Below are 19979 nucleotides of genomic sequence, written 5' to 3'. Positions count from 1 at the left end.
CATTTCATCAGACCTCATCAAGTGGAAGCATCATGGAATTCACACCAGCAGCATCATGAGATTGTATTGGATTTTCTAGTCTTGGTGGATGCAAGCTATTTTGTCCACAAAATGCTTTTATAAGTGAGGCATAGTAAGACTATAAATCTTCTGGGCTTATACTCGCAAGTACCTGAAATATGTCTCTATAAAGCCCAGAAAAAAATTGACAGATAGTATCTCATGCATCAAGTGCTGGAAGAAAATGGAGCCAGCCTTGTTGCCATCACCATTACATAGTAGGAAGGATTGATAATGTGTTGTCACTCTTATTTGGTCATATTTGTCTCAAGTTTCCCATCATTTGATAAACCATGAAACATTTCAAGTAGTGTACAGTGGGTACTGGCACAGGGATAAGGCGTGGGTAGGATAACTGGAGCAACCTTTCCTTGATTTGCTCCAGTCTATAGCTAAAACAGCACCAATCACTGCAGTGTCAGATTTACCTACAGCCTTGGCAGGCAGAATTCTAGGGTCTCAAAATCTAGGGGGCCTCCAGCCAAGATGTATAATATTTTTGACACTGTCATAGGCTTTCTTACACATGCTGTCATAATGCACTGTAGTCTCTAAACAACCCTTCAGTAATTTTCCTTGTTCTCCATTTCAGAATAATACTGTCTTTTAAGCTGGTAACTTGTCATTAGCATCAGAGGCGGTGGGGGTGGGGGGAATGGTGCCCAGGGCAACACCTGCTCTGGGTGCCCCCACCCTGCTCCCCTGCTTCCCCCTGTGCCCCACTTACCTTAGCTGTCAGGAGCCTGCCATGGGCAGCCCCTTTGCCCGGCCCTGCCAGGCTGTTCCTTTGGCTGGTGGAGACTCTCCTAGCCGAAGAAGCAGCCTGGCAGGGCAGGGCTGAGGGGTGTGGGGGGCTATTCTCTGCCCCCAATGTGACCAGCTGGCATGTGCCCGGGAACAAGTGACCTCACATGTCCCCATGAGCACTGTGCCTCTGACTAGCATTGATTTCTATACTGATTTTGGGAATTATGGAATTTTAAACATCTGTCATCCTCGGCTTTACTCAATTTTGCTTAAAACATTCTTCTGCCTTTCTCTAGTCGTGAGGGTAGGAGATTGGGTGTAGGGCCTCACGTGGAACAGCCTAGGGCCTCTCTTCATATTTAGGAGCAGAAACACGGACATGAGAGGCAGCACTATGCAATGCTGTCCACTTACCAAGAAACCCAATTTAAACTTAACTGGAATACTGAAATCTGTAAGTCCTATTCTCTATCCCAGACCTTAGTTGTCTAATGAATAAGATGATGCCCTTTTCCTGTTTCAGTCTCAAGCTCTTTCCAGCTTCTCCTGTGCAGCACAACGACCCTTATGTATCGCAGTTGTGCTATATTGGCTACAAGGGGGGGAAACCTCGTGCATCAGCACTGGAAGCTAGACACAGTCCATGGCACTCATGTAAAACCATCCAATGTGGTCTCAAAAAACCCTGGGAATCTTAGTGCCTGATCCTATCAGATATTGCACCAGTGCTGCAGGTCACAGAGACTGTTCCCTTACTTTCTTTCACATGGTAGGAAATCAGCCTAAGTTAACCACTCTGTTTCAGGTAAAACTGATCATTAGCTTTTTCTCCTCTCTCCTAACTGCTCAGCAAGAAACATGACTCTGCTCCAATTCATGCATAATTTACTGACCCATGTTTTGCTAAGGATTGATATTGTAACAAATGAATTTCTCATTATATTCAGTCTGTAAAGCAGACCACAAAGATGTGCTATCCACCCCCGCTTCCCCAAACTAATAAATGTTAAACAAAGTATACACTAAACTGATAACTTTAGGAACAATAATTTCCTTTCCCTTGGGAAATATAATGTTATTTTATATTCATTATGTCTTTCTACAACAGTGTTTTTGACATAAATATATTGGTATCAAAGTGCTTGGGCTTCGTTGGTATTTATTGACTTTACCTGAAGGAAATAAATGACACAAAACAACATGCACATGAAATGAAAGCTGGTTTTCCTTTCCTCTAAGAATTGAGAGAAGTGGTCATTCATGTTTTCTAGTTACTAAGCTGACACCTGCGTTCTATGTTATTTATTGAGAATTCTATGTCAGTCACATGTTTAACATGATAGGGACATGATGACAAGCATTGCACACAGTGAAATCAACTGGAACAGGATCTAGGCAATATTTAGCAACAAGATAAGCATCTAATAAAATGTATCAGATGGACAGTGGCTTTTAATGATTTCACTATTATTTGTTGTCTACATGAAACTCCCTTTGAGCGTTAACAACAGCCAAATAGATCAACTGCGTAACGGCAACTCAGTCTTCACTCTCATGTATTTTTACAGTTCACAAAGGTCTAGCTTCTGACACCAGTGGGAGATTTCATGCTAAAATACAGTGGGTTGGATCCAACCAGATTTTCTGGTCTTGAAAATAGAAGAGGGGATTTCCCTTCACCACCAGAGAAAGTGACAGTAAGGATAATGGGAGCTGAATGGTGTTGGACAAAAACCATGTGGAATAGGGGCTACAGTAAAGAGGGTAGACTGAATTAAAATGCTGGCTGTATCCAACCCAAAGTCTGCAATCCAATTTATTAAATTCTTTGCGAGTTGAGGTGCTTAATTGTTCTTGATTTCAAATTCTGGTGTTATTTATTCATATTTACAGCCTAGTTCTAGGCATGTTCATTGAAAAGAGGGCCCATTGAATTCAATGGAACAATACCAAGTATGTGCAGAAGACTGCAATGTTATATTGTAAAGGGTAATATAAGATGTCATAATCCACACTGTCATATTTTATTTTTTAGTGAATATACAAGATTTATAAACCTGGTTCCTATGGATGGGATGAATTATCCTAGGTTTTTTTAAAAAATCATTTTGCAGTATATCCTTTACCCTGTGCACAAATACTTTTAAAAGGTATATAAGAATCAAATAATATTAGCAATCAGGTTCATTTTACATCAAATACATTTAACTCAATTAAAGCCTAGAAACACACACACATACAAAAAACATACCTGTTTCTAAAACTTCTGAAACAGACTCCAGTATGTAGCAGGATGCTTCATGAGTACACTCTGGGTTTCTGTGTTACACAATTGGATTGTATTTATCAATGCATCCTGTTTATCCTGGAAGAAACATAGAAACAGGACCTCTTAAAAGTCAACCAGTTTTCTACCTGCACCAGTCCGCCATGGAATAAAGCTGCTGTTTTTCTCCCTGTCTTCCTTCACATATGGGGTTAAACAGGTCAGTGGGATCTGATTACTTTTTTGTTACTCTAATACCCAATTGGCTATCCCTTGGAAGGTCTGTGAAAGAGTAAATAAAATATTCATGAGCACAAAGGTTGCTATAGCATGATCACCAATGATGCCAAAAAGCACATTACATCCCAGTTTGATTATGTTTAACTCCTGGCTCTGCTTTGCCTAATCATAGTAATCTAGCTGTGCCTGTTTAAAAGCCAGCAACCTTATTTTCTATACTAGAGTTGGCACAACATTTAAAGGCACAAATATTTTTTTTTAAGATTATAAAATAGCTTAACAAACTGAACAGAATGTTGGAAGTTCCTCCTCTTCCAAAACTGAATGCATGGATTGTAACTCAACTGATCAGCGGTCACCTTAGAGCCACCATAAGAGTAGACCAGTTGTGCGGGGGTGGGGGGGTGTTGAAGAGAAGGTGCTGCTGTGGTTAAGCTGCTAGAGGCAACTATGCAAACCTTACTTTGCCTTCACTTCTGATATGTGCTTTTATCAACCGCTTCTCCCTCACGTGTTTGGCCTGATAGCCTCCTCCACCACTGATCTACTCTCATGATGGCTCTGCCTTGGTGTAGTGGTTAAGAGCAGGTGAATTCTAACTTGGAGAACCAGGTTTGATCTCCTACTCCTCTACTTGAGTGGTGGTGAATCAGATTTGTTTTCCCACTCCTACATTCCTGCTGGGTAACCTTGGGCTAGTCCAGGGATCTGCAACCTGCGGCTCTCCAGATGTTCATGAACTACAAGTCCCATCAGCCCCTACCAGCCAATTGGCCATGCTGTCAGGGGCTGATGGGAATTGTAGTGCATGAACATCTGGAGAGCCACAGGTTGCAGACCCCTGGGCTAGTTACAGTTTGTTCAGAACTTCCTCCATTTCACTTACCTCACAAGGTGTCTGTTGTGGGGAGGGGAAGGGAAAGCAGTTTGTAAGCCACCTTGAGTCTCCTTACAGGAGAGGAAGTGGGGTATACATCCAAACTCTTCTTCTTCCTCTTTTTTAGAGACCACTGCTCAGTTTGGTCACAACCCATGCATCTAGTCCAAAATCTCCTCTGCAGTATTTCTGTAGTACCAAAGGCTTGGCTTGGGGCCATAATGGCAAGTAAGACAATGGGGAAGACTTTTAAACAAGGCACATCACAAGCACTTTATAGCATTGTGTTCCACAGTTTCTTTCATCCAAATTTAAAGAAGTGCTAGATAAAGATCCTGAGAAAAATTTAATCAATCACTCTTAAACAAAATTGCTAAGCTATGTATATGTATCTATGCAGGAAGTCGTTAGTCCATTTCAATGAACAGTCATTGTGATACCTTAAAGATGAATGGATTTATTGTGGCAGAAACCTTTGTAAACCAAAGCCTCTCTTGTCAGATGCATTGAGTAATAGATTTATTATGGTATTAATTTTTGCTAAGCCAGAAACCACTTTGTCAAACGCATTTGTCAAAATGGGTTCTAGCTTATTAAAACGTAACCATAATGAATCTATTGGCCTCCAGTTGCTCTGAGACCATTTGGGTACAAAACCCTTACGGATTTTTTTTCTGCTAGCTGAAAAGTATTTAGCCAGTTAATATGTTATTTTTATTTATAAATTTGGTTTCTACCAACACTCTCCAACAAGTCAGGCTTGGGCCAGCTTACAACATAGTTTGAGAATTTTAAAAAATATATAACAATTAAAACTTCATTAGCAAAAAACTCAGAGGAACCCTAACATGTAAAAAATGAGAGGTAACTAGAAAGGGAAGGGACAACTAAAGGAAATGAGAAAAGGGAGGCCAGCTAGATGAAACCCTTTCAGGGAGGAAGACAGAGTCTAAATGAAGTAAATGAATAAACAAGTTGGCCTCTTCTGCCTGAGCAAGGCTCCATTCACTTTGGGAAATTCCAGAAAGGCTCTTTCACAAATGAGATAGATTTGTAGAATCCAACCTTTTGTTATTTTTATCTGTTTGCACCATTTCACTGAATTTCTGGTCCATGTATTAAGTTTGCTTATCTTGTATAGTTCCTCTGATGGAAGTATTGATGAAAGAACATATTAGGCTTCACTGAAATTTCTGTAGAGTTCCTCACATGGAAAGAGAAAAACTGGGGGAGAATAGATATATCAAAATTTATAGAATTGTAGCAGGATATGTTTAGAGAAGGATAAAATAGAGCAGGGGTGACTAATGTGGCATCCCTGGGCACCATGATGCCCCCTGACTCCTTTCGGCTAGGTGTATTTGGAAAGTAGGAAGAGCCAGGTAGAGATCACACCCAGCAGGGCTTCTGACTGACTGTGCAGATTAAAATAACATTGTTTCAGCAGTGGCTACCACCACATTGTTGGTTTTATTCTTTCACTCAGTCTTCTTTTCAAGTACATTTTTAAAAATTCCTGTACTTTTACTTCCTCTCTCTCCTCTGTGCCCACCTCCCGTGGTAGCCATTTTTGTGGCGGGCTTTTCCTCCCAGAGTGGCCATTTTTGTGATTATACCCATCACCTGGTGGCAGAATTCCAAAGGTGCCCATTAGCTCTAAAAAGTTGGGGACCCCTTGGTTAGAGTTTCAGACTAGGATCTGAGAGAGTTTCAAATTCCCACACTGCCATGCAGGTTCACTAAGTGACAAGGTTGTTGTAAGAATAAACAGTGGAGAATAAATAACAATGTTGTATGCTTCTTTGGGTCCCCACTGGAGAGAAAAATGGGGTATGAATGTGTATGTGTCACTTCATGAATCTAAATAAGAATATTTTTTAAAAGTGCAAAACTATACATACATTCCACGATATCACTGCATTCTGTAGAACTCCAGCTCCCTCTGGTGTCATATGGTTGCATATTGCTTACCCCTAATGCACACCCTCCAATTAATTTATCTCATTTCAGATTAAAGTCCATTGTCGGCCAGACAAGGAAAGGAAGAACTGGAGAACAGAGAAACCATATTGTTATATCCAAATGAGGAGACAAGCCACAAAGTTGGAATTTTAAGCACCATTATGAATGTTAACTCCAATTATTAAGCTGCATAAAAGATAAATGACACATGATGGATAAAAGGTAAAGGTAGTCCCTTGTGCAAGCATTGGGTCATTACTGACCCATGGGGGGATATCACTTCACAATGTTTACTAGGCAGAATTTTTTATGGGGTGGTTTGCCATTGACTTGCCCAGTCTTTTACACTTTAGCCCCAGTAAGCTGGGTACTTAGAATAATGGAAGGTTGAGTCAACCTTGAATTGACTTCCGTCGAGATCAAACTCAAGTCAGAGGTAGAGCTTGTTTTGACTGCTGGAATATTTTTTATTGTTATATTGGGTTGAACAGTGCTTTTTTGTTGTTAAAAAGTGCTGGCTCTTATATATAAAGTTATACTCATTTCCACCAATTTCTAGTTCAGGTTTTGGGAGAGCCACCACCCAAGGTGACAACACTTTGTAATGATGAACACCACTATAAAAAAGACCTAGCAAAAAATAGTAGCGGTGATTGTGATTGTCTTTGATTTGACCTTTGGATTTGGGGTCATCCACTTTGTAAGTATATTATGTTGCATATTTGCTTTTTTAAGGCTTCTTGCTAAACTATGCCAGATCCATTTTGAGCCCCTAGATGGTTAGAATGTTGAATCCCCACCTTCAATCTGCAATGGGTTTTTAAACACTGAGTACATTGCTGTATATTCTTCTCTACTGTTTATACAGAATTAGGAGTTTAGTTTTGGGACAACCTTTTGTTCCATAAGTGCACATGTAAACCCCATTGTGGTTTAACCTGAAATGACTGGTTTTTGTAGCACTATTGAACTGGGAAAAGTTGGAGGAATTTAGCATCACTACTTTAATACATTTACTGGGATGGGGTCAGATACTACTTGCTATTCTACAAGAAAGAGGAGGGGCACTCTTGACTGCTTCTTATACTCCTTATAGCCTTGCTTAGAACTACCAGTTTTCATGTGAGCTTGGGGATCTCTTGGAATTACAACTAATCTCCAGAGTACAACAACCAGTCCCTCTACATGGTGGGTTCTGTGCATTATCCCCCCACTAAGGTCCTTCACCTCCTCAAACCCCACCAGGCTCTACCACAAAACCTCCAGGAATTTCCCTATTTGGAGTTGGCAACTCTATCCCCTATGATTTTTTTACCCAAGCATGCTCCATGACCCTTGGCATCTGCCCTCTTGCACCAACAAGAAGTGGATAGGATTCAAACCATGGATGAATTGCTTTGTGTTGATCTGGAGCCAATGACTGGTGGATCTTGCAAAGTGCAACTTCCCTGATTCTCTCTCCTGCTGCTTCAGCTCCCTGAAATGTTTGCCCTTGGGTCAGCAGATCTTCAGGAACAGCACAGAGAGTAAAGAGATGGTCTCCAATGGGAGAAGAAAAATCAGCAAAAATGCCTACTTTCTGTTGGGATGGATGGCAAGATGATTTATTTACAGCTAACAAAATGAACAATTAGAACAGTTAACAGCTAACAGAAACTCTCAGACTCTTGCCTTCAGTCTTGTAACTGTTCCAGAAGGTGAAGGATGCCCATTCACTTTAAAACTTTATAGGCAAACTTCTTAATAAGGCACACAAAATAAGAATACTGAGGCAGATTTTAAACTGAAACAGAATAAAAGAGAGGAGATTGGAAAGGGAGATGAATTGATTGTTCAGTTTCAATTCTCAGTGAAATAGTTGTTTCTTAGATGGCAGTTCCTTAAACTTAAGATATCCTGCCTAATGGCTTGTTCACACACACTCACAGGGTTCTAACAGGCTTGGTACATACACTCCATACCCTCATTCATCCCTCACAGTTATAAAAACCCTCAACTAAAACATATACCACTGTACTGAGGAAATACAAAGAAAAACCCAATACCACAGACTAACTGGTACACTGGAATTCTTCCCTGGCTAAGAACATAAGAACATAAGAACTAGCTTGCTGGATCAGACCAGAGTCCATCTAGTCCAGCATTCTGCTACTCGCAGTGGCCCACCAGGTGCCTTTGGGAGCTCACATGCAGGATGTGAAAGCAATGGCCTTCTGCTGCTGCTGCTCCTGAGCACCTGGTCTGCTAAGGCATTTGCAATCTGAGATCAAGGAGGATCAAGATTGGTAGCCATAGATTGACTTCTCCTCCATAAATCTGTCCAAGCCCTTTTTAAAGCCATCCAGGTTAGTGGCCATCACCACCTCCTGTGGCAGCATATTCTGAACACCAATCACACGTTGCGTGAAGAAGTGTTTCCTTTTATTAGTCCTAATTCTTCCCCCCAGCATTTTCAATGAATGCCCCCTGGTTCTAGTATTGTGAGAAAGAGAGAAAAATTTCTCTCTGTCAACATTTTCTACCCCATGCATAATTTTATAGACTTCAATCATATCCTCCCTCAGACGTCTCCTCTCCAAACTAAAGAGTCCCAAACGCTGCAGCCTCTCCTCATAAGGAAGGTGCTCCAATCCTTCAATCACCCTTGTTGCCCTTCTCTGCACTTTTTCTATCTCTTCGATATCCTTTTTGAGATGTGGCGACCAGAACTGAAGACAGTACTCCAAGTGCGGTCGCACCACAGCTTTATATAAGGGCATGACAATCTTTGCAGTTTTATTATCAACTCCTTTCCTAATTATCCCCAGCATAGAGTTTGCCTTTTTCACAGCTGCCATGCATTGACATTCGGAAAGCCTTTTGGAAATCCAAGTAGACAGTGTCCACTGGTTCCCCCTTATCCACATGTCTGTTTACACCCTCAAAGAACTCTAGTAAGTTTGTAAGACAGGACTTGCCTCTACAAAAGCCATGCTGACTCTTCCTCAGCAGGTCTTGCTTTTCTACATGTTTAATAATTTTATCTTTAATGATAGATTCTACTAATTTACCAGGAACAGATGTCAAACTGACTGGCCTGTAATTTCCTGGGTCCCCCCTGGGTCCTGGCTAGAAGATATTCCTCACTGGTTTACATGTCCCTTCAGCTTGACCCTTCCAATAAACCTCTCTACCAGTTCTCTCAGTCTTGTATGTTATTGCTTTCACCACAGCTTGCAGACTGATTATAGAACCAGTCACACACTTTGATTGAACTACTCCCCTCAGAGATGTTCTCTTTTAAAACATAGTTAAGGCATGATAGCTCTTAATACTAGGAACTCTAAAGTCCAAAAGTCTCTTCAAATGCTCATCACCTCCCTAAGCAGCCGACTCCACTGCTAAATTACTCTTACTGTAAACCCCCTCCTTAATATCTGAGTGTATTCAGATCTCATTGACTCCTGTCTTCCAGGGTGTTCACTCTACTCCCATTCTGGTGTAAGATGCAAATTTAACTAGGTCCTCCACTCCCTCTTCCAGATCATTTATAAAAAAAATTGAAAAGAACTGGGCCCAGTACTGAGCCCTTGGCATCCTTCTGGATACCTCTCTGCAATCAGATTAAATGCCACTGACAACTATTCTGTAGGTATGTGGTTGGTTCTTCAATCAGTTCCCAGTGCACCTAACTGTCCTAGATCCAGTCCACAGTCCTACAATTTACACATCAGAAAATAATTAGAGCTCTGTCAAAAACTGAACTGAAATCCAGGTAAACATTGACAATGTTCCCACAATCCAGCAAGCTTGTCACTTGATTAGAGAAGGAAATGAAGTTGATCTGGCAGGACCTGTTGAGAAAAAATCATGCTGACCTCCATAGCTCACTAAGTTGTCCTTCAGATGCTTGCAGACTACCCCTTTGAAATGTGCTCCAATATCTACCCTAGGACAGAGGTCAGACTGACTGCCCTGCAGTTTCCTAGGTTATCCTTCCTCCCTTTTTTGAAGACTGGGGTAACATTCACCTTTCTCCACCCTTGTGGCACATCCCTGGTTCTCCAAGAGGTCCTGAGGATGATGGACAAAAGCTCTGCAAGATTTCTAGACATTTTTTTCAAGCACTTTCAGGTGCATATCATCTGGCTCAAGGAATTTGTACTCTTCAGATGCAGCCAGATCCCTGAAATAACCTCTCTGTCCATGTCAATCATCAGCCTGGATGACATACTTTGCCTACTACCATCTTTGAATGGGCCCATTCTCTTCAGGAAAAAACGGAGACAAAATAGTCACTGAGCCTTTCTGCTTTCTCTCTGTCCTTCTCCACTTTCAACCAATATTGGACTTATCACCTCTTTTACCTGCTCCTCAAATATCTGAGATTTTTCTGGTTGAGCTGAGGCCTCTCTGATGGCTAACCTATAGTGTCTAGAAACCTGTAGACACTCTTCCTAAGAGACATGTCTTTCACTCCATTTCTTGAACATTCATTTTCTGAGTTCTCTGCTTACTCACACTGGCTTCCTTTATGCCCTGCCATGTTTTCTTCTTGCTGGAAGATGATGGCTTGAGCTTGCAAGAGCAGAAGAACCCACCCTTCACTTTCTGCTTTCCCTTTTAGCATTCTTGCCCATGGAATGACTCTCATAATGCTTCTGAGTTCACTAAAGTCTGCAATACTAAAATCTAGCATACACATCTGGCTACGAACTTCATTGGCACCCTCAGCAAAAGGAATTCTAGGAGGAAATGGTCAGTTCCATCACCTCCCCCCCCCCCCAATCTACTAACCCTTGCCTGTTGTTAATATTGAGTATGGCTGAGCTCCTCATAGCTTCCTCCACTATTTGAAAAAAAGAAATTGGCAAGATGTGACTGTGGACACATAGCCAAGGGCTGGGGCTGCTGTCGGGATCTGGGAGGCGGCCGGGGGTGGGGGGGTGGGGGGGTGGGGAGTGATCTGGTGAGAGGGAACACAAATGGTGGCAAAAGAGAAGCAAGTTAGCTGTAAGGGAGGCAAAAAAGGATTATGAGGAACGCATGGCTGCGAACATCAAGACCAGCAACAAACAGTTCTTCAAGTACATCAAAAGCAGGAAGCCAGCAAGGGAAGCGGTAGGCCCGTTAGATGACAAAGGAACAAAGGGTGTGCTAAAAGATGGCAGGGAGATTGCAGAGAAGCTGAATGAATTCTTTGCATCTGTCTTCACCCAAGAGGAGGTGAGGAACATTCCTGCACCTGAACCAAGCTTCTTAGGAGGCGAATCCGAGGAACTTCATGCTTGAAGATAAGTGGTAGACAAGAGGGAAGAAGTTCTGGCAGCCATTGATAAACTAAATGTTACTTCAAATCCCTGGCTCCAAGATTGCATTCACCCAAGAGTTCTTAAAAGAGCTCAAGCTATGAAATTGCTGATCTTACCTCACTTTCAATATACCACTTATCCCTGAAATCAGGCTCCATCCCCTGAAGACTGGAAGATGTGGCCAATGTCACACCAATCTTTAAGAAAGGGGATCTAGGGGACCTCGGGAAATTACAGGCCCAGTCAGTTTTGACATCTGTTCCTGGTAGAATTAGTAGAGATCTATCATTAAAGATAAAATTCATAAAGCATGGTACTGAAAAGCAAGACCTGCTGAGAAAGAGTCAGCATATGGCTTTTTTGCACAGAGAGGAAACATGGAAATCCTGTCTTACAAACTTACTAGGAGTTCTTTGAGGGTGTAAAATGCAGGCATGTGGACAGGGGTGGAACCGGTGGACATTGTCTACTTGGATTTCAAAAGGCTTTTGACAAAGTTCCTCACCAGAAGACTGTTGGAGAAAAAAACTCAGCAATGAAGAGGAGATAAGAGGGGAAGTCACTCCTATAGATTAAAAAACTGGTTGAGAAACAGGAAACAAAGAGTGGGTGTAAATGGGAAGTTCTCACAATGGAGAGATGTCGGGAGTGGTGTCCCCCAAGGATCCGTTTTGGGACCAGTGCTCTTTAACCTATTCATAAATGACCTGGAAGTAGGGGTGGGTAGCGTGGTGGCCAAGTTTGCAGATGATACCAAATTATGTAGGGTGGTGAGAACCACAAAGGATTGCGAAGAGCTCCAAGCGGACCTTGATGAATTAGGTGAGTGGGCTCAGAAATGGCAAATGCAGTTCAATGTAGCAAAATATAAAGTGATGCACATAGGGGCAAAAAATCCAAACTTCACATACACGCTACAGGGGTCAGTGCTATCAGTCACAGACCAGGAAAGGGATTTAGGCGTCTTAGTTGATAGTTCCATGGGAATGTCAACTCAATGCATGGCAGCTGTAAAAAAGGCAAACTCTATGCTGGGGATAATTAGGAAAGGAGTTGATAATAAAACTGCAAAGATTGTCATGCCCTTATATAAAGCAGTGGTGCGACCGCACTTGGAGTACTGTGTCCAGTTCTGGTCGCCGCATCTCAAAAAAAATATTGAGGAGATAGAAAAAGTGCAGAGAAGGGCAACAAAGATGATTGAGGGACTGGAGCACCTTCCCTATGAGGAGAGGCTGCATCGTTTGGGACTCTTTAGTTTGGAGAGGAGGCGGCTGAGGGGGGATATGATTGAAGTCTACAAAATTATGCATGGGGTAGAAAATGTTGACAGAGAGAAATTTTTCTCTCTTTCTCACAATACTAGAACCAGGGGGCATTCATTGAAAATGCTGGGGGGAAGAATTAGGACTAATAAAAGGAAACGCTTCTTCACGCAACGTGTGATTGGTGTTTGGAATATGCTGCCACAGGAGGTGGTGATGGCCACTGGCCTGGATGGCTTTAAAGGGGGCTTGGACAGATTTATGGAGGAGAAGTCGATTTATGGCTACCAATCTTGATCCTCCTTGATCTGAGATTGCAAATGCCTTAACAGACCAGGTGATCGGGAGCAACAGCCGCAGAAGGCCATTGCTTTCACATCCTACATGTGAGCTCCCCAAGGCACCTGGTGGGCCACTGCGAGTAGCAGAGAGCTGGACTAGATGGACTTTGGTCTGATCCAGCTGGCTTGTTCTTATGTTCTTATGGTGGGGAGCGGGCACCCTGGCTCTTCCCTGTCCCCGCCTGCTTTGGAGTTTCCTTGCTTGCGAGCAAGGAAACGCCAGATAGAGCAGTCTTTCAACACACATTGATGCACACATAGTAGTCTAGTCTCCCTTTTTGTTAAGAGAATCAGGGTAGTGTACTGGTTAGAATATCAGATTAGGGGCAGCTGGGTTCAAATGCCACCTCAGCCATTATCTTCACTAGGGCCAGTCTTACCCTATCCTATTTCACAAAGTTCTGTGGATGACATGGCAAGAGCACTACAAGTACCACCCTAAACTCTTTAAAGGAAAAAGATATGATGGTTTCCCCTTTATTTTTAATTCTTTCCTTGTCACCAATCACCACTTTCACTCCAGAGACTTCTGACTGGACTCTTGTTGTTTTTCTGTCCCACTGTTAAGATGGCATGGGGATCTGCCAGAAAACCTCTCACTTTTTAAAATAAAAATCAGAAATATGGCATGAGAGGCTTATTGAAATAAAAACTCAAGCTGTTTTATTTGTATCTTTTGGGGGAATTTAAAAAGATCAGGTTAGCAAGGAGGTTTCAGAAAATAAACTTGTCTGGTAACAAAACAGCAGGAATGAAGAAATGTAGGATGTTTATAAACAATAGATATTTTATAACCATATATTTGCTGGATTTCACAGACAGTAGATGGTACTTGGATGTAAACTGAGATGGAGTTCACTTGGCAATTTCTGCTTGGCAATCTCTGCTGAATAAGCATAAGTTTCTTGAAACAATAGCTCTTAAGTCAGAGGCATTAGGAATAAACAGACAAATTCCCCGCTTTCTTCCTGAAAACTGGTTGGGGATCACTCCCTTTATTTAGGAACAGTTTTCCTTAGGGAAGGATTTTCAAATCACTCCACCTACACACCAGATCCTTCTTGACCCTAAGCTAGTGTTCCTCTCACTCTTGCTGGCAGCCTCAACTATCAGCTTTAACCATCAATTTCCAACTGGCAGTTTAGTTTATGGTCTCTCTCAACTGCCACAAAAAATGTTTTTTTTTCTTTTTGGACCTCCTATCATCATGCAGCTGTCAGGCACAGGGGGAGTTAAAATGAATAGATCCTAGCTAGCCAAAATGTGAGCTGCACCTTACCATCATATTTTTTGGATGTCAGGTTTTGACTCCTGCTTCCCCATTTTCCACGAGAGTGATTTTTCCTCCAGCAGGCAACTGGGGAGATGACAGTGTTACATTGAGTCAATTTTCAGTTGTGTCTTTGCTTATTATGTGTTCTCATTTGCCTTGCAAAATACTCCTTAAACTTCCCACGTGACTTGCTCCTGTAATGGGACATGAACTCTTATCTGATGATATCATAAAATTCTCCAAACGAGTTATGGAAATGGCTTGATGAGAGGCTTGCCCCTACTTCTTTATCTTTCCTTCCCTTTGTGTCCTCCTGTCAAACATGCTGCTGTTTTCAGATTTAACCCCCAATTATTACAGAAGCTTCACTAGCACAGAGGCTGTCTCTTAATGCAAAACAATGGCATTATGATTAACCAGTAAAAAAAAAAAGTAATCCAAGAATTGGTGTATGTCCAAAGCAAATTATTTTACATTTATAAACAAAAACAGTTAGAGAATCATACAGATGGCTGATATCTAATTCAGGGTTTGGCATGTATACATGCTTAAATGCAGACTGAAGTATAATGTCTCTGTAGCTGCTGCTGAAAAACAAAGAGTTCAGTGAGTGATGAAATTCTGAAATGCCTGTGTTCATGGGTAGAGTTTCATAACAGCAGTGATATGAAATGGGGAAGTAAGTCCTTTCCAGAGGTGGGATCCAGCAGGTTCTCACAGGTTCCCGAGAGTAGGTTACTATTATTTGTGTGTGTCGAGAGGGGGTGACTAATTGGTGATTTTGCCACGGGATTTTTTGCCTTAGTTACGCCCCTCCTCTCAGCAGTAGCGCACAGAACTTGAAGCAGTGTAGCAGGAGGTGCACCGGCATGCGTTGCAGCCTGCGCCTGCATGCATTCGTTTCCCGCCCAAGGACGGGTGCAGCGGCTCCGTCCTTGCCACAGCCCCGCCCAGCAATGCCCCGCCCCGGAATGCCTGGCCATGCCCCCGTCGTGCCCTACCCAGCCCCATTGGCGCTACGCCACTGTTTGAATCCCACCACCATGGGAACCTGTTACTAAAATTTTTGGATACCACCACTGGTCCTTTCTTCATGAAAATTGAAGTGTAAGGTATGCATCGCCCAGTTTTTCTTTTAACTCTTGCAAAGTAGCTTCCCGCTTCAAAATATGTACCAGGCTATCCATGTTAAAATAAATTCAGATACATTTCATGAAATTATGTTATCAAATTTTATGACCGCTCTGGCTCATTGGGAAAGTAGTAACTTTTGATGGTTTCATGGTATGCAGTTGGCTTTCTTCCTGGACAAAATAATGACATTCAATAGTAAAGCTGATGTCAAAATTTATGCTTGGTTTGCATATGAATGGTATTCTGTAATTTTTTTTAATTACCAAAACAGGAATACTAACAAAGAAAATAAGTAGGACGAAAATGCGAATAGTGAATATATATAAAGAGGAGGGTTTTTTTTAATGGCACAATAATATATCCCTAGTTTTGTGACAATATTGTACGGAAGGTGTTTTTTTTTTAAGTGAGCTAGGGTTCAGAAAGAAAACAAAAGATAAATAAAATTATCTTATACAGAGTAACTGTAATCTAGGCCAACTGAAATCAATAGATTTCAACTCTGCATAGAATTGCACTGCAGGGATTCACAACCACATTAATAAGACTGCAGCCAGAAAGCTTCAAAAACCTTAATACCTTTTTTCCCAAAGCTTTTGAAAGAGGAACGTTTTCACTCTGTACTCCAAAATGGAAAAGTCAGATTAACATACACCTATCTTGGATGATAATTTTATAGTTGAGGCTATGACTGAGAAGGTCTTGACCACAGTCCTTACCTGTCAGGAAATGGAATGAAGAGTCAGGACTCCAAAATGGTAGGTCAGGCCAATCCGAGGTGAGGGGCTTCACAGCAGCTGGGAACAGTGTGGGGATGGTGGCGCTGTACTATCTCCAATGGAGCTCCAGGCAGCACAGCAAGCAGCAGGGGAAAAAACCTGCTGTTGCCTGGAAAACTCAATTGAAAAAAGTTATTTATGCCACATGTTTTGTGGAGTAACAGGCCTGCGCCAGGGCATTCTTGGGTCAAAAGCCCAGTGGAAGATAACAACTGTCTGCTCCACCCTCAGGAATTCCCCCAATCAATCCCAGTCACGCTGTGTCCTCCTTTATGATGACACAGCTCTAGGGGCTGATGCCTCTTTTAGGATGTGCACTGCAGTGCTCCGTGGCACCTGCCCATTCCCCTGTGTGCCCTTCCTAGTTTCTGCCTTTCTCCTGTTTTTTAAATCAACCATGTGAGTTAGGTTGAGGGAATGACCCAAGGCAAGCAGTATAACAGATTTGAACATGGGTCTCCCTCATTCTGTTTTAATTCTCTAATTTAATTCTCTAATTTAATGACAGTACTTTTAGCACCCCTACGAGTTAGCTTTCAGATTACTGTCACTCAAACAGTATGAAAATAAAAATGTGTGCACTTTTTAAAAAGGTACAGAAAAAAGTCACATGAAATATTCGCAAACAGTCATGGGTAGACCGCTACTCTTTTAAAATCTTTTTTGCATACAACTGATTGCCCATGTTGTTCTGCTAGTTTCCAGTCCAGTGGGTATAAGTTTTTGATAGTAAGAAGCTTCTTTTGTCAGATACTGCAGACCAACATGGCTACCCCCTGAAGCTGAGTTGTTCTGTTTACCTTTTCTCCAGTACCTAGCACACCTTTGATGCTAAATAGATGTTAACTACTTATACCAATTAAAAACATTCTGCCCAAATCAAATCCTGCCTTCCACCTCACTTGTGATCTTGTTTTAAGTTTCAAGCTATTCATTATGTCCCCAAGGGTTAAAACCAAGCCACTTAGTTATAATGAAGATGTCAGCAAATAAATAAGAGTGAGAATTGTTCAGATAAGCAGTTAGGCTTTAAAACAGGGCTACAATACACAGCTTTTAAAAAGTGATATGTGGCAGCCTTTGAACAAGTGTGGAAGGCTTGGTAAACAACTTTTGTGACTTGCGTAGCTATATAACCTACATTTAACCTGTCTTTAAAACACTAGCTCAGAGGAAATTGCAGATTAAAGCTAGAAATGCTGCTTAATGGAAGGAAGAAAAATTTGCTCAACACATTTATGTGTTCTGGCAACAGCTCACATTCTTTATGTTAAATACTAATCCTGGCAGTTATTCAAGCACAGCAATGATATAACACTTTGGACTGCATTGAAAAGGTTTCATTTTGTTCATTTGTAGGAAACAATCCCAAGCATATTTGTGTAGAAGATTTATTATAACAAATTATACACACATCATGCTATGTGTTTAGGACTAAAGTCCTAACTGAATAGTAAAATCTTGGAAAACACATCTTATTTCCACTGTTACTTACGAATGTAATTACTTGTTCCAAGTTTGCCTGGGAAAGTACAGCATATCCTGTAAAAACCTTTGAAATAAAATAAAGAGCTCCAATTGCAGGCTGATGGTTGATTATTGTGAATAGAATTTCACTTTATATGAATAGTGCTACCTTGCTGAAAAAATTTTGCCAAATTCTAAAAAAAATTAAATCCAAATTTAAAAATTGTTAGTATCATCCTCATCATCCAGTCATAAATATTGTTCAGAGTGCAAGTGTGTTAGAGTAGGGAGGGACCGATCTTGTTAAGCCCATAAGCACTTTTGAATTTTGTGGACAAGTAGTGGGCACCCCCACAAAGTGGCTGCAACCAGAGGAAAATACAGACAGACCATCATGGGATGCTGGGGTTTATCACAAAACATATGGAAATTACAAGCCAAGCATTCTTCTAGGATGTCACCATCTCTTAGACTATTCTGAATCATATCCTACTTGCATAACTTAAGATGAAAGAAGGCAAACACAAATGCCAACAGTGCAGTGGAAAAGTTAAAATTTATTGGAGTACTAAAACCCCCCATATATCTTTTGCCATAGCATTGTGGATCTGGTAATCCTCACCCCTCCTTCATTCACACAGGTGGCTGGTGCCTTTACTATCCAGTAAAGGGGCTTTGGGGCTATTCTTGCTCCTGCCTGGCTTCTTCTGGCCCTGAGACAAGAGAGTCAGGGCTCACACACTTTGATGTGATCCGCTGCCATCTTGCTTCTTCCTCACAGGAAAAAGAAGACGGAAAGTAGCAGGTCTCTGATCCCTGTTAGATACAAGACAGCCAGATCTTCATGAGGCTCCAAAGTACCCAATCTCAGAATTTATTTACTCTCCTAAGTAAGTTTGTCATTACAGCTAACTAGTTTCTGAATGACCCAGAATAACAGATCCAAAGGACAATGTTTCATAAAATGATTAACCATTAGAGCACCTGCTTTTGTAAGACAGATGTTACTTTTATATTTAGTAACATCAGTTTTAAGATTTTTCAGTGTTTTCTGAACATATAACTCTCCAAAGAGGTTGATGACATAGGGCCCTTCCACACACACAAAATAATGCGTTTTCAAACTACTTTCACAACTGTTTGAAAGTGGATTTTGCTATTCCGCACAGCTTCAAAGAGCACTGTAAACAGTTTGAAAGTACATTATTCTGCATGTGCGGAATGAGCCATAAATTACCCAATTGGAGCTGGTGAAGTTCTGAAGTATATGTTTTTTCACTATGTACAGGATTTATGAAACTTTTCATACTAGATACGTACTTACAATACATACAGCTCCCAAAGGAACAATGTCTCTGGAGAACTCTGCTGTGTGTTGATAGAAAGAGATGTGTTATTGCTGACCAGGCACAGGCAACCTTGATTTTCTTCTGGAATCCTCCTTATCCTTTGCTCCCTATCTGCGACATTATGGAAATTAAATCTTTTCTCCCCTCCTTGGCTGAAACTCTGATTCACCTCATTGAAAACAGTTTTAACCAATAAAGTTACCACTAAATGACTCTATGGCCCCTTCCGCACACGCAAAATAATGCGTTTTCAAACCACTTTCACAACTGTTTGCAAGTGGATTTTGCTATTCCGCACAGCTTCAAAAAGCACTGAAAGCAGTTTGAAAGTGCATTATTCTGCATGTGCGGAATGAGCCGTAGGCACTCTAAAGAACATCTTATAATGAGAAGTTTCTACAGTAAATTACTTCAGTTCAGTTTATTCAAGGAAAATGTCAAAAAGAGCCTACGGGCTCCTCAAAATGTAACCCCCACTGTTACACAAGAGGACCACAAAAATATGTTAACATATAAAATACATTAATATAAAAAGAGCTAATGAGTAACATTTTAAAAATAATTAATCACAGTTATTACTTGAAATATATTGCTGCTGCAATCAACTTTGCCTCCCCTTTTCCCCTACATAGGCAGACTTGTGTTTGATACAGCAGATACAAAGTGATAGGCACAGCCTTGGCAAGGACTGGTAAATGAAGAGGGGTGGAGAAGAGGGCTTTGAGCAGCTGAAGCAGCCTGCTGCCTCATTACAATACTCTCAAATTACAGGGAAACATTATCTGGAGATTTGAGTGAGTGAATTGTTATTCTATTTTTTAAAATACCCTTGTGTCTCCTATTGTGCAATTTTGTATCTTTCCTTTTTAATATATATATATAAATTCTTCATTAAATTGTTTATTAAGAATTCTTTAATCAATTCTTT

The 19979-nt window shown here is 41.2% G+C and overlaps 1 protein-coding gene across 2 annotated transcripts in view; it reads right to left on the bottom strand.

Annotated features, from left to right (window-relative positions):
- DNAJC5B (DnaJ heat shock protein family (Hsp40) member C5 beta) overlaps window positions 1-19979 on the bottom strand; it is a 47700-nt gene that overhangs the window by 23425 nt on the left and 4296 nt on the right. The window contains exons 1-2 of one of the 2 annotated variants that reach the window (XM_048507752.1): window positions 14329-14376; window positions 3059-3172 (exon numbers count right to left, since the gene is read on the bottom strand). The gene's annotated coding sequence lies outside the window, so the exon portion shown is untranslated. Of the gene's footprint in view, window positions 1-3058; window positions 3173-14328; window positions 14377-19979 lie in introns of those variants that run through there. The other variant, XM_048507751.1, reaches the window with a different exon arrangement.

The sequence above is a fragment of the Sphaerodactylus townsendi genome, linkage group LG09 (assembly GCF_021028975.2).
Source record: "Sphaerodactylus townsendi isolate TG3544 linkage group LG09, MPM_Stown_v2.3, whole genome shotgun sequence".
Taxonomy (NCBI): Eukaryota; Metazoa; Chordata; class Lepidosauria; order Squamata; family Sphaerodactylidae; genus Sphaerodactylus; species Sphaerodactylus townsendi.
This window is presented reverse-complemented; position numbering and strand designations above follow the sequence as displayed.